The sequence below is a fragment of the Bombus huntii genome, chromosome 17 (assembly GCF_024542735.1).
Source record: "Bombus huntii isolate Logan2020A chromosome 17, iyBomHunt1.1, whole genome shotgun sequence".
NCBI classification, from domain to species: Eukaryota; Metazoa; Arthropoda; class Insecta; order Hymenoptera; family Apidae; genus Bombus; species Bombus huntii.
The window spans coordinates 5,559,843-5,575,069 of NC_066254.1; the positions used below are offsets into that span (position 1 = coordinate 5,559,843).

At 34.7% G+C, this 15,227-nt stretch overlaps 1 protein-coding gene across 1 annotated transcript in view; it reads right to left on the reverse strand.

Moving 5' to 3' along the window:
• LOC126875162 (uncharacterized) overlaps positions 1-15,227 on the reverse strand; it is a 72,283-nt gene that overhangs the window by 19,299 nt on the left and 37,757 nt on the right. The window contains exon 2 of the mRNA XM_050637888.1: positions 837-995. The gene's annotated coding sequence lies outside the window, so the exon portion shown is untranslated. The remainder of the gene's footprint in view (positions 1-836; positions 996-15,227) is intronic.

The following is a 15,227-nucleotide window of genomic DNA, read 5'->3' on the forward strand; positions in this document are numbered from 1 at the left end:
ACACTATGCTTCTCAACTGACTCTCTGACCGTTGTAGCATTCATTTGTCTTTTGCTAGGCCCACCGCACACGTGTTCCGCGGACGCTCGCAGCCAGGCTCACGTAGGCCTTTTCGGCGAAACTATTTATTTGAAGGACCGGTAACACATCAATGGAGCCGACAGCGCCTCGGCTCTCGCGACATTGTCTATAGTTAACTCGATGTTTCTTAGGCCCTTTCCCCCGATACTACATACGTTTTAACGTAATAACATATAACGTTATGTTGTATAACGTTATACTATATAACGTAATACGTTTTAACACTATACCATATAACGCTATGTTATATAAAGTTGTACTATAAAACGTAATACGTAATAAGGTTATACTATATAACGTAATGCGCTATAAGGTTATACTATTTTACCTGTCGGGTTTACATTAGAATTAGGGTTAGGGCCGTGAAACGAATCTTCGTTTGGGTTACACGTTGTCGTTATGCAATAGAGAAGACATTGACCAGTGCAAATACGATTATTATAGAACCGGACAAGTAACCGCGGTAGTTAGGTACTCGAGAAACTAATGACAATGATCCTAGGTTCAATAACGAATCCGCGGTCGACGGGATGATAGATGAACGTACTCACAAAATCTAAGTCGGACGCGTAATATTCACTGGTCGTAAAGAGTTACTCCTTTCATCAATGAGATCGCGAGCGAGAATGCCTTTCCCGTCCCGATGATGCCACAGAGAAAAACTATAATGGGGTGTGTCTAAAGACACGAGATCATCGGATTCGTCGAGAAAAGCCTTCGTTCAGAAAGTAAGGGAAATTGGCGTTGCTGCTAACTGGTCAATCTCCATATCGGTGGTTAGAAAAAGATGCTAGCCGCCCTCGAGGGAAAGTTGCTAGTGGGAGACGCCGCCCGTTGAAAAATATGTCTCCCCTTTCTTCCCGTAGTTGGGACAAAGACCGTTTGTCTGTTTGAAGGACTTTAGTTGACTAAATCTTAAGATTTATAACGGCCCCTCGAGCTAGCCGAACATGTACTGCGGAGACGCATCGACATCTGGCAATCATCTTACTCGAAGAATAGGGTCTGCGTGTGGCGAGCCACGGGACAGAAACCGTTGGAATGTTTACTGTCGCGTGTCGCCACGAATATTTCTTTTAAGGAGAACTATAGGATTACTCCATACCTTTGTTAGACAAAGCGTTCATCCCGTGACCGCGGCTACGTTCGGCGACTGACTGTCGCCTCGAGCCCAAGCTCATTATCACAACTCTCGAACAATTACAATCGGATTGAATAACTACAATTGTTCAATTACAGCTATAGTAGACTCTAGGTTACAATGTTGCGGGATTATCCAAAATTCCAAAGGCTGCGGTGTTCTTTCATCTCCGACATACCTAATACGATTTAACGCAATACCATCTAACGTTATGTTATATAACGTTGTACTATAAAACGTAATACGTTATAAGGTTATACTATGTAACGTAATACGTTAGAACGATATACTATATAACGTAATACGTTATAACGTTGTACTATATAACGTAATACGTTATAACGTTATACCTAACAACGTAATAAGTTATAACGTTATACCATATAACGTAATACGTTATAACGTTATTCTGTGGAACGTCATACGTTATAACGTTACACTATATAATGTAATACGGTATAACGTTATACAATATAACGTAATACGTTATAAGGTTATACTATATAACGTAATACGTTATAATGTTATACTACCTAACGTAATACGTTATAGCGTTATACTATATAATGTGATACGTTATAACGTTATTCTATAAAACGTAATACGTTATAACGTTATACCATATAACGTAATACGTTATAACGTTATTCTGTGGAATGTCATACGTTATAACGTTACACTATATAATGTAATACGGTATAACGTTATACAATATAACGTTATTACGTTATTACATTATTCTATATAACGTAATACGTTATAAAGTTATACTATATAACGTAATACGTTATTACGTTATTCTATATGTCGGGTTATCATTAGGATTTAAGGCGCGTAATGATACTTCGTTTGAATTAGCCATTGTTTTACAAAGCAGAGAATATATTTACGCGAATAAACAAGATTTTACAAAATATTACGAATAATGAGTTTAATAAATAATAAGATTAACAAACGATAAGTTTAACTAATAATTAGATTAAAGATTAATAAGTTTAACGAACAATAAGAGGAACGAATAATATGTCTTACGAATAATGAATTTAACGTATAATGAGATTAACGATTGATAGGTTTCACGAATAATGAATTTAATTAACGCTATTAACAATGTTCCGGGGTTCAAACGAATCCACGGTCAACGTGATAACTCTTTACTATGTGTAGAATAATTTTAAACACAAAATATAATTGCTGAGACACTCGGTAAATTGCTCGATGTATCACTTTCCAAGGCCATCACACGAATGAATATCTGATGAAAATCTTTTTCGCTATACGACTGCATTTGTTTGTTATATGCTCCCTGGAAACATCGAGAAGGTTCCAATCGTTGTTGCTAGGCAATTTCTGTCAAAAGTTTGTTGTATACTCTTTAGAAACATCGAGAAAGATCCAAACGCCGTTACTAGGCAGTTTCTGTCTGGAGATTGATTCCTAATACAACGTGTGTCCCATTATATCAGCATCTCTAAAGTACAATTCTATGTGATTTCTAGGGAGAACAATACAACCGATCCACACCTTCGTCAGGCAAAACGTTTATCCCGTGACCGTGGCTACGTTCGGCGACCAGTTGTCACCTCTAACCCACTTTTGCTTTCAGAAATGTCAAACAATTACAAATGACAATTGCTTAATTACAGTTATGATAAAATCTAGGCTAAAGCATTAGAAGGCTTCCTCAAAATTGCAAAGGGAAGGCTCCGGTTTTCCTTTCATCTCCGACACGGTCATTCTGACTATCACACGTCCTCGTGTGCAGCTAAAATACAGAGTTTTTTTTTAACATTAGACTCGGTGTAACTGATATTATTTACCATTCGATTAGATGTTCCAAATAAGTCAAGGGTCCAGTTCAACAACAAAGCTCTGTTCGAAGATTTGGCAAGCAAGGAAATGAAAGAGAACTCAAATTAGTGTTATAGTTTGTATTCAAAGTGCCAGTTGCACTCCGTAAGTCACCAGTCAGACCGCAATGACACGACAGATCATTTTCGATTCCGCACAAAGATCTCAGTTTGTTGGATCATATCACCACGTTGGGTGCATTACGAAAGGCACAAGACACCACACTGAGCGTATTACAAAAGGCGCAGGGCACCAGTGAGCGTATTATAGAAGGCGCAAGACACTACACTGGGAGTATTACAGAAGGCGCAAGACACTACACTGGGAGTATTACAGAAGGCGCAAGACACTACACTGGGAGTATTACAGAAGGCGCAAGCACTACACTGGGAGTATTACAGAAGGCGCATGCACTACACTGGGAGTATTACAAAAGGCGCATGCACTACACTGGGTGTATTACTATGACCACAATGCGGTGTTAATGATTCCCAGAGATCAATGTGCTCGCATCGTTATTATCACTGTCGCTGTCATCACCGCAGACGTCCAACTCAGCAGGAATGCAACCATCTGGCATCTTTCTCAACTTGTCGTGTCTATCCTTATATGACCGTTTGCCATCTAGAGTTTTTAAAGTATATCTATCCCCCTCTAAAACTTCCGTTATCACGAATGGACCCTTGAATTTCGGATCTAGCTTCGTTTGGTTTCTCTCCTCGTTCTTACGTAACACAAAGTCACCGAGATTAAACCTAACTATCTTCGCTTTCGTTTTGTCAAACCTGTCTTTATCATAACTGGCGCAAGTCTCTATGTTCTGTATCGCTCGCTGTCTTACATTGGAGATGTCTACTTCCTTTTCCTCAATATTATCAGGCAACGATAAGCCGTAGGGCCTTGTTGCCTTCCCAATTAATAATTCCAGAGGACTTGATTTGGTTACACGATTGGTGGTGCAATTCAAAGCTAGTTGTATCTCGCCAATCGCGTCTTGCCAAGATCGCCCGGTCGTTTCCACCGTCGTTAACATATTTTTCAGCGTACTCATAATACGCTCTACCTGTCCATTGGCCCTACTTGCATCGGTTGCTATTAAGTGGAGTCTAATGTGTCTATTCTGGCAGAAATTTTGGAAATCTTTACCCATAAAATATCTTCCTTGGTCCATTATTACCCGGCAGGGATTGCCGAATAAAAATATAGCGGACTTAAGTGCTGTAATGGTGTTAAAGGAATCTAATTTACGGGTATGATACAGGTATACAAATTTTGTAAAAGCGTCGACCAAAACAATGATATACTCCTTCGAGTCACTCTTACCACTTAATTTGCCCGTTATATCCATGTGTACCGTATGCCAGGGTATGCTGGTCTTAGGTATGGGATGTAGTTCAGCTTGAACTTTACCTGAACTAGCCTTCGAAACTCGACAAGCATGACAGTTCTCAACGAATTTGCGAACATATTTCGCCATTCCTTCGAACCAGTAATACTCGTATAGTTTCTCAAGCGTTTTATCCCAACCTAAGTGCATAATGGACTGATGCACATGGTTAATGACGGACCACCTGAAACCCCTTGGGACAATGGGCAAGCAAAGAGTTCTGCCTTTTCTCTGTATTTTACGGTGGAGTGTACCAGACCGTAATTCATACGTATTCGCAATGTTTTCCGCGAGCTCTTCGTTTTGCAATTTACGGACGATCTCAGAGATTTGTGGGTCACGACGTTGTTCTGCTAGCAACCAATCGTCGGAGATTTCAGATAGATTGATTTCTTTCTCTACAATTTTGTTGATCGTACGATGATCCAGATCTACGGGGTTTCTCGAAAAGAAATCTACATGGGCCATTCGTTTGCCTTCCCGATACATAATGTCAAAGGTAAAAGTTTGTAGGTAAGCCCACCATCTGTAAACCCTGTCATTTAAATGTACCTTGTTACTGGATGCCTTCAGAGAATTACAATCAGTGACAACAAGAAATTCCCGACCGTGCAGATAGTGACGGAAATGCTTGATGGCATTTACCACTGACAGCGTTTCTAACTCATAGGAATGGTATCTAGATTCCGCAGGGCTAGTCCGCTTGCTGTAATACTCAACTACTCTATTTTTACCTTCGACCTTATGCATTAAGATAGCCCCAAATCCTTCTGAACTAGTATCCGTATGTAGTTCTATTGGATAATTGGGGTCAAATATCATTAGCACCGGCTCATTGGTCAGAATAGAAATAACTTTTTGCCTGATTTTTTCGTGTTTATCCGTCCAATTTATGTTCTTGCTACCGGAAGGGAGTGCATACAAAGATTTCATTACCTGTGAGAATTTAGGAACAAATTTTCGAAAGTAAGAAGCTAAACCAATGAATTACCAGAGCTGTGTGACGGTCGTCGGTGCGGGTAAGGAGCTCAAGGCTTGTACTTTACCTGGGTTTGGACGGACTTCTCCGTTATGAATCACATAACCCAGATAAAGTACTGACGTCTTCAAGAAGCAGCATTTAGAAAAGTTAAAAGAGAATCCGGCGTTTACGAGGGTATCTAGGACGGTGTTTAATCTTTCTAACGCCTGATCTATCGTATCGGCGATAATTAAGACATCATCCAAATAAACGACAACATATGAATAAGCAAGGTCACCTAAGGCATTGAAAATGGCCCTCTGAAAAACAGATGGTGCATTCTTCAATCCAAACGGCATCGTCATGTATTCGTATTGACCATCGGGAGTAACGAACGCGGTATATTCAGTCGAATTCGGGTGGATAGGGATTTGGTGGAACCCGCTGGCCATGTCCAGGCTTATAAAGTATTTCGCCCTTTTCAGTCTCGCGATCTGGTCAGCTATGAGGGGAAGGGGATACCGACCCGCGACGGTGTTTTTATTTAACGTTCGGAAGTCTACACATAATCTATCCGAACCGTCCATCTTTTTTACAAGTAATATAGGGCTTGCGAATGGTGAAATACTCGGTCTTATGATTCTTGCTCGGATCAGTTCACCTATCCTATCTCGGACTATTCTCCAATTCTCCTCGCTGAGTCTATAAGGACTTCGTTGCACGGTGACGTTGGGATCAATTAAACGAATTTCTAATTGACCCGTAATTACACGATTCCGCGGGAAACCCGTAATAAATGACTCTTTGAATTTTTCGAGAACAGAAATCAATCGATCTTTATCGTATTGCGTTATTCTATATAACGTAATACGTTATAAAGTTATACTATATAACGTAATACGTTATTACGTTATTCTATATAACGTATTGCGTTACAAAATTATACTATATAACGTAACACGTTATAACGTTATACTATATAACGTAATACGTTATAATGTTACACTACCTAACGTAATACGTTATAACGTTATACTATATAATGTAATACGTTATAACGTTATTCTATAAAACGTAATACGTTATAACGTTATACCATATAACATATTACGTTATAACGTCATCCCATATAACGCAATACAGTATAACGTCATACCATAAAATCTATTACGTTATAACGTCATACCATAAAACGTATTACGATATAACGTCATACCATACAGCCTATTACGTTATAACGTTATAACATATAACGTAATACGGTATAACGCCATACCATATAACATATTACGTTATAACGTCATACCATAAAACGTATTACGATATAACGTCATACCATACAGCCTATTACGTTATAACGTTATAACATTTAACGTAATACGGTATAACGTCGTCCCATATCACGTAATACGTTATAACGTCATACCATATAACGTAATACGTTATAATGTCATACCATATAACGTATTACGTTATAAAGTTATAGCATATAACGTAATACGTTATAACGTTATGACATATAACGTAATACGTTACAACGTCATCCCATATAACGTAATACGTTATATCGTCATCCCATATAACGTAATACGTTATAGCGTCATCCCATATAACGTAATACGGTATAACGCCATACCATATAACCTATAACGTTATCGCGTCATACCATATAACGGATTATGTTATAACGTCATCCCATATAACGTAATACGTTATAATGTCGTCCCATATAACGTATTACGTTATAACGTCATAACATATAACGTAATACGTTATATCGTCATCCCATATAACGTAATACGTTATAATGTCATACCATATAACGTATTACGTTATAAAGTTATAGCATATAACGTAATACGTTATAACGTTATGACATATAACGTAATACGTTACAACGTCATCCCATATAACGTAATACGTTATATCGTCATCCCATATAACGTAATACGTTATAGCGTCATCCCATATAACGTAATACGGTATAACGCCATACCATATAACCTATAACGTTATCGCGTCATACCATATAACGGATTATGTTATAACGTCATCCCATATAACGTAATACGTTATAACGTCGTCCCATATAACGTATTACGTTATAACGTCATAACATATAACGTAATACGTTATATCGTCATCCCATATAACGTAATACGTTACAAAGTCTTCCCACTTAACGTAATACGTCATAACGTCATCCCATATAACATAATACGTTATAACGTCATACCATATAACGTATAACGTTGTAACGTCATACCATATAACGTATAACGTTGTAACGTCATACCATATAACGTAATACGTTATAACGTCATACCATATACCGTAATACGTTATAACTTCATACCATATAACGTAATACGTTATAACGTCATCCCATATAACGTATTATGTTATAACGTTATACCATATAACGTAATACGTCATAATGTCGTCCCATATAACGTAATACGTTATTACGTCATACCATATAAAGTAATACGTTATAACGTCATACCATATATCGTAATACGTTATAACGTCGTCCCATATAACGTAATACGTTATATCGTCATCCCATATAACGTAATACGGTATAACGCCATACCATATAACCTATAACGTTATCGCGTCATACCATATAACGGATTATGTTATAACGTCATCCCATATAACGTAATACGTTATAACGTCGTCCCATATAACGTATTACGTTATAACGTCATAACATATAACGTAATACGTTATATCGTCATCCCATATAACGTAATACGTTATAACGTCATCCCATATAACGTAATACGTTCTAACGTCATACCATATAACGTAATACGTTATAACGTCATACCATATAAAGTAATACGTCATAACGTCGTCCCATATAACGTAATACGTTATTACGTCATACCATATAAAGTAATACGTTATAACGTCATACCATATATCGTAATACCTTATATCTTCATACCATATAACGTAATACGTTATAACGTCATACCATTTAACGTATTACGATATAGAGTTATTGCATATAACGTAATACGTTATGACGTCATAGCATACGACGTATTACATTATAACGTTACACCATACAACGTAATACGTTATAACCTCATAGCATACAACGTATTACGTTGTAACGTCATCCCATATAACGTAATACGTTATAACGTCATACCATATAACGTAATACGTTATAACGTCATACCATATAACGTATTACCTTATAAAGTTATAGCATATAACGTATTGCGTTATAACGTTATAAGATATAACGTGATACGTTATAACGTCATACCATGTAACGTATTACGTTATAACGTCATACCATATAACGTATTACCTTATAAAGTTATAGCATATAACGTATTGCGTTATAACGTTATAAGATATAACGTGATACGTTATAACGTCATACCATGTAACGTATTACGTTATAACGTCATACCATATAACGTAATACGTTATAACGTCATCCCATATAACGTATTATGTTATAAAGATATAGCATATAACGTATTACGTTATATCGTTATAAGATATAACGTGATACGTTATAACGTTATACCATATAACGTAATACGTCTTAACGACGTCCCATATAACGTAATACGTTAGTACGTCATACCATATAAAGTAATACGTTATAACGTCATACCATATATCGTAATACCTTATATCTTCATACCATATAACGTAATACGTTATAACGTCATACCATTTAACGTATTACGATATAGAGTTATTGCATATAACGTAATACGTTATGACATCATAGCATGCAACGTATTACATTATAACGTTTCACCATACAACGTAATACGTTATAACGTCATACCATATAACGTAATACGTTATAACCTCATAGCATACAACGTATTACGTTGTAACGTCATCCCATATAACGTAATACGTTATAACGTCATACCATATAACGTAATACGTTATAACGTCATACTATATATCGTAATACGTTATGACTTCATACCATATAACGTAATACGTTATAACGTCATCCCATATAACGTATTATGTTATAACGTTATACCATATAACGTAATACGTCATAACGTCGTCCCATATAACGTAATACGTTATTACGTCATACCATATAAAGTAATACGTTATAACGTCATACCATATATCGTAATACCTTATATCTTCATACCATATAACGTAATACGTTATAACGTCATATCATACAACGTATTACGTTATAACGTCATCCCATATAACGTAATGCGGTATAACGCCATACCATATAACGTATAACGTTATCGCGTCATACCATATAACGTATTACGTTATAACGTCATACCATTTAACGTATTACGATATATCTTCATACCATATAACGTATTACGTTATAACGTCATACCGTATAACGAATTACCTTATAAAGTTATAGCATATAACGTATTACGTTATAACGTTATAAGATATAACGTGATACGTTATAACGTTATACCATATAACGTAATACGTCTTAACGACGTCCCATATAACGTTATACGTTATTACGTCATACCATATAAAGTAATACGTTATAACGTCATACCATATATCGTAATACGTTATATCTTCATACCGTATATCGTAATACGTTATAACGTCATACCGTATATCGTAATACGTTATAACGTCATACCATATAACGTAATACGTTATAACGTCATACCATATAACGTAATACGTTATAGCGTCATACCATATATCGTAATACGTTATAACGTCATACCATATAACGTAATACGTCATAACGTCGCCCCATAAAACGTAATACGTTATTACGTCATACCATATAACGTAATACGTTATAACGTTATAACATATAAAGTAATACGTTATAACGTTATATCATATAAGGTAATACGTTGGAACGTCGTCCCATATGATGTAATACGTCATAAAGTCATACCATATAACCTATTACGTTATAACGTCATACCATATAACGTAATACGTCATAACGTCGTCCCATATAACGTAATACGTTATTACGTCATACCATATAACGTAATACGTTATATTCGTCATACCATATAACGTATTATGTTATAAAGTTATACCATATAACGTTTTACGTTATAACGTCATACCATATAACGTATTACGATATAAAGTTATTTGCATAGAACGTATTACGTTATAAAGTTGTACCATATAACATAATACGTTATAACGTCATACCGTATATCGTAATACGTTATAACGTCATACCATATAACGAAATACGTTATAACGTCATCCCATATAACGTAATACGTTCTAACGTCATCCCATATAACGTAATACGTCATAACGTCGCCCCATAAAACGTAATACGTTATTACGTCATACCATATAACGTAACACGTTATATTCGTCATACCATATAACGTAATACGTTATAACGTTATAACATATAAAGTAATACGTTATAACGTTATATCATATAAGGTAATACGTTGGAACGTCGTCCCATATGATGTAATACGTCATAAAGTCATACCATATAACCTATTACGTTATAACGTCATACCATATAACGTAATACGTCATAACGTCGTCCCATATAACGTAATACGTTATTACGTCATACCATATAACGTAATACGTTATATTCGTCATACCATATAACGTAATACGTTATAACGTCACACAATATAACGTATTACGTTATAAAGTTATAGCATATAACGTAATACGTTATAACGTCATACCATAAAACGTGTTACGTTATAACGTCATCCCATATAACATAATACGTTACAAAGTCTTCCCATATAACGTAATACGTCATAACGTCATACCATATAACCTATTACGTTAGAACGTCGTCCCATATAACGTAATACGTTACAAGGTCATCCCATATACCGTAATAAGTTATAACGACATCCCATATTACGTAATAAGTTATAACGTCATGCCGTATATCGTAATACGTTATAACTTCATACCACATAACGTAATACGTTATAACGTCATCCCATATAACGTAAGACGTTATAACGTTATAACATATAAAGTAATACGTTATAACGTTATACCATATAACGTAATACGTTATAACGTCCTCCCATTTAACGTATTACGTTATAACGTCATACCATATAACGTAATACGTTATATCGTCATCCCATATAACCTATTACGTTATAACGTCATCCCATATAACGTAATACGTTACAAGGTCATCCCATATATCGTAATACGTTATAACGACATCCCATATAACGTAATAAGTTATAACGTCATACCATATAACGCATTACGATATAAAGTTATTGCATAGAACGTATTACGTTATAAAGTTTGTCCATATAACGTAATACGTTATAACGTCATACCGTATATCGTAATACGTTATAACGTCATACCGTATATCGTAATACGTTATAACGTCATACCATATAACGTAATACGTTATAACGTCATACCATATAACGTAATACGTTATAGCGTCATACCATATATCGTAATACGTTATAACGACATACCATATAACGTAATACGTTATAACGTCATACCATATAACGTATTATGTTATAAAGTTATACCATATAACGTTTTACGTTATAACGTCATACCATATAACGTATTACGATATAAAGTTATTTGCATAGAACGTATTACGTTATAAAGTTGTACCATATAACGTAATACGTTATAACGTCATACCGTATATCGTAATACGTTATAACGTCATACCATATAACGAAATACGTTATAACGTCATCCCATATAACGTAATACGTCATAACGTCATGCCATATAACCTATTACGTTAGAACGTCGTCCCATATAACGTAATACGTTACAAGGTCATCCCATATACCGTAATACGTTATAACGACATCCCATATTACGTAATAAGTTATAACGTCATGCCGTATATCGTAATACGTTATAACTTCATACCACATAACGTAATACGTTATAACGTCATCCCATATAACGTAAGACGTTATAACGTTATAACATATAAAGTAATACGTTATAACGTTATACCATATAACGTAATACGTTACAAGGTCATCCCATATATCGTAATACGTTATAACGACATCCCATATAACGTAATAAGTTATAACGTCATACCATATAACGCATTACGATATAAAGTTATTGCATAGAACGTATTACGTTATAAAGTTGTACCATATAACGTAATACGTTATAACGTCATCCCATATAACGTATTATGTTATAACGTTATACCATATAACGTAATACGTCATAACGTCGTCCCATATAACGTAATACGTTACAAGGTCATCCCATATATCGTAATACGTTATAACGACATCCCATATAACGTAATAAGTTATAACGTCATACCATATATCGTAATACATTATAACTTCATACCACATAACGTGATACGTTATAACGTTATACCATATAACGTAATACGTCATAAAGTCGTCCCATACAACGTAATACGTTATAACGTGATACCATATAACGTATTACGTTATAAAGTTATAGCATACAACGTAATACGTTATAACGTCATAGCATAGAACGTATTACGTTATAAAGTTATAGCATACAACGTAATACGTTATAACGTCATAGCATAGAACGTATTACGTTATAACGTTATACCATATAACGTAATACGTTATAACGTCATACCATATAACGTATAACGTTGTAACGTCATACCGTATAACGAATTACCTTATAAAGTTATAGCATATAACGTATTACGTTATAACGTTATAAGATATAACGTGATACGTTATAACGTTATACCATATAACGTAATACGTCATAACGTCGTCCCATATAACGTAATACGTTATTACGTCATACCATATAAAGTAATACGTTATAACGTCATACCATATATCGTAATACCTAATATCTTCATACCATATAACGTAATACGTTATAACGTCATAGCATACAACGTATTACGTTATAACGTCATCCCATATAACGTAATGCGGTATAACGCCATACCATATAACGTATAACGTTATCGCGTCATACCATATAACGTATTACGTTATAACGTCATACCATTTAACGTATTACGATATATCTTCATACCATATAACGTATTACGTTATAACGTCATACCGTATAACGAATTACCTTATAAAGTTATAGCATATAACGTATTACGTTATAACGTTATAAGATATAACGTGATACGTTATAACGTTATACCATATAACGTAATACGTCTTAACGACGTCCCATATAACGTTATACGTTATTACGTCATACCATATAAAGTAATACGTTATAACGTCATACCATATATCGTAATACGTTATATCTTCATACCATATAACGTAATACGTTATAACGATATAACATATAAAGTAATACGTTATAACGTTATACCATATAACGTAATACGTTGTAACGTTATAACATATAAGGTAATACGTTATAACGTTATACCATATAACGTAATAAGTTATAGCGTCATACCATATAACGTATTACGTTATATTCGTCATACCATATAACGTATTATGTTATAAAGTCATACCATATAACCTATTACGTTATAACGTCATACCATATAACGTAATACGTCATAACGTCGCCCCATAAAACGTAATACGTTATTACGTCATACCATATAACGTAATACGTTATAACGTTATAACATATAAAGTAATACGTTATAACGTTATATCATATAAGGTAATACGTTGGAACGTCGTCCCATATGATGTAATACGTCATAAAGTCATACCATATAACCTATTACGTTATAACGTCATACCATATAACGTAATACGTCATAACGTCGTCCCATATAACGTAATACGTTATTACGTCATACCATATAACGTAATACGTTATATTCGTCATACCATATAACGTATTATGTTATAAAGTTATACCATATAACGTTTTACGTTATAACGTCATACCATATAACGTATTACGATATAAAGTTATTTGCATAGAACGTATTACGTTATAAAGTTGTACCATATAACATAATACGTTATAACGTCATACCGTATATCGTAATACGTTATAACGTCATACCATATAACGAAATACGTTATAACGTCATCCCATATAACGTAATACGTTCTAACGTCATCCCATATAACGTAATACGTCATAACGTCGCCCCATAAAACGTAATACGTTATTACGTCATACCATATAACGTAACACGTTATATTCGTCATACCATATAACGTAATACGTTATAACGTTATAACATATAAAGTAATACGTTATAACGTTATATCATATAAGGTAATACGTTGGAACGTCGTCCCATATGATGTAATACGTCATAAAGTCATACCATATAACCTATTACGTTATAACGTCATACCATATAACGTAATACGTCATAACGTCGTCCCATATAACGTAATACGTTATTACGTCATACCATATAACGTAATACGTTATATTCGTCATACCATATAACGTAATACGTTATAACGTCACACAATATAACGTATTACGTTATAAAGTTATAGCATATAACGTAATACGTTATAACGTCATACCATAAAACGTGTTACGTTATAACGTCATCCCATATAACATAATACGTTACAAAGTCTTCCCATATAACGTAATACGTCAGAACGTCATACCATATAACCTATTACGTTAGAACGTCGTCCCATATAACGTAATACGTTACAAGGTCATCCCATATACCGTAATACGTTATAACGACATCCCATATTACGTAATAAGTTATAACGTCATACCATATAACGCATTACGATATAAAGTTATTGCATAGAACGTATTACGTTATAAAGTTTGTCCATATAACGTAATACGTTATAACGTCATACCGTATATCGTAATACGTTATAACGTCATAC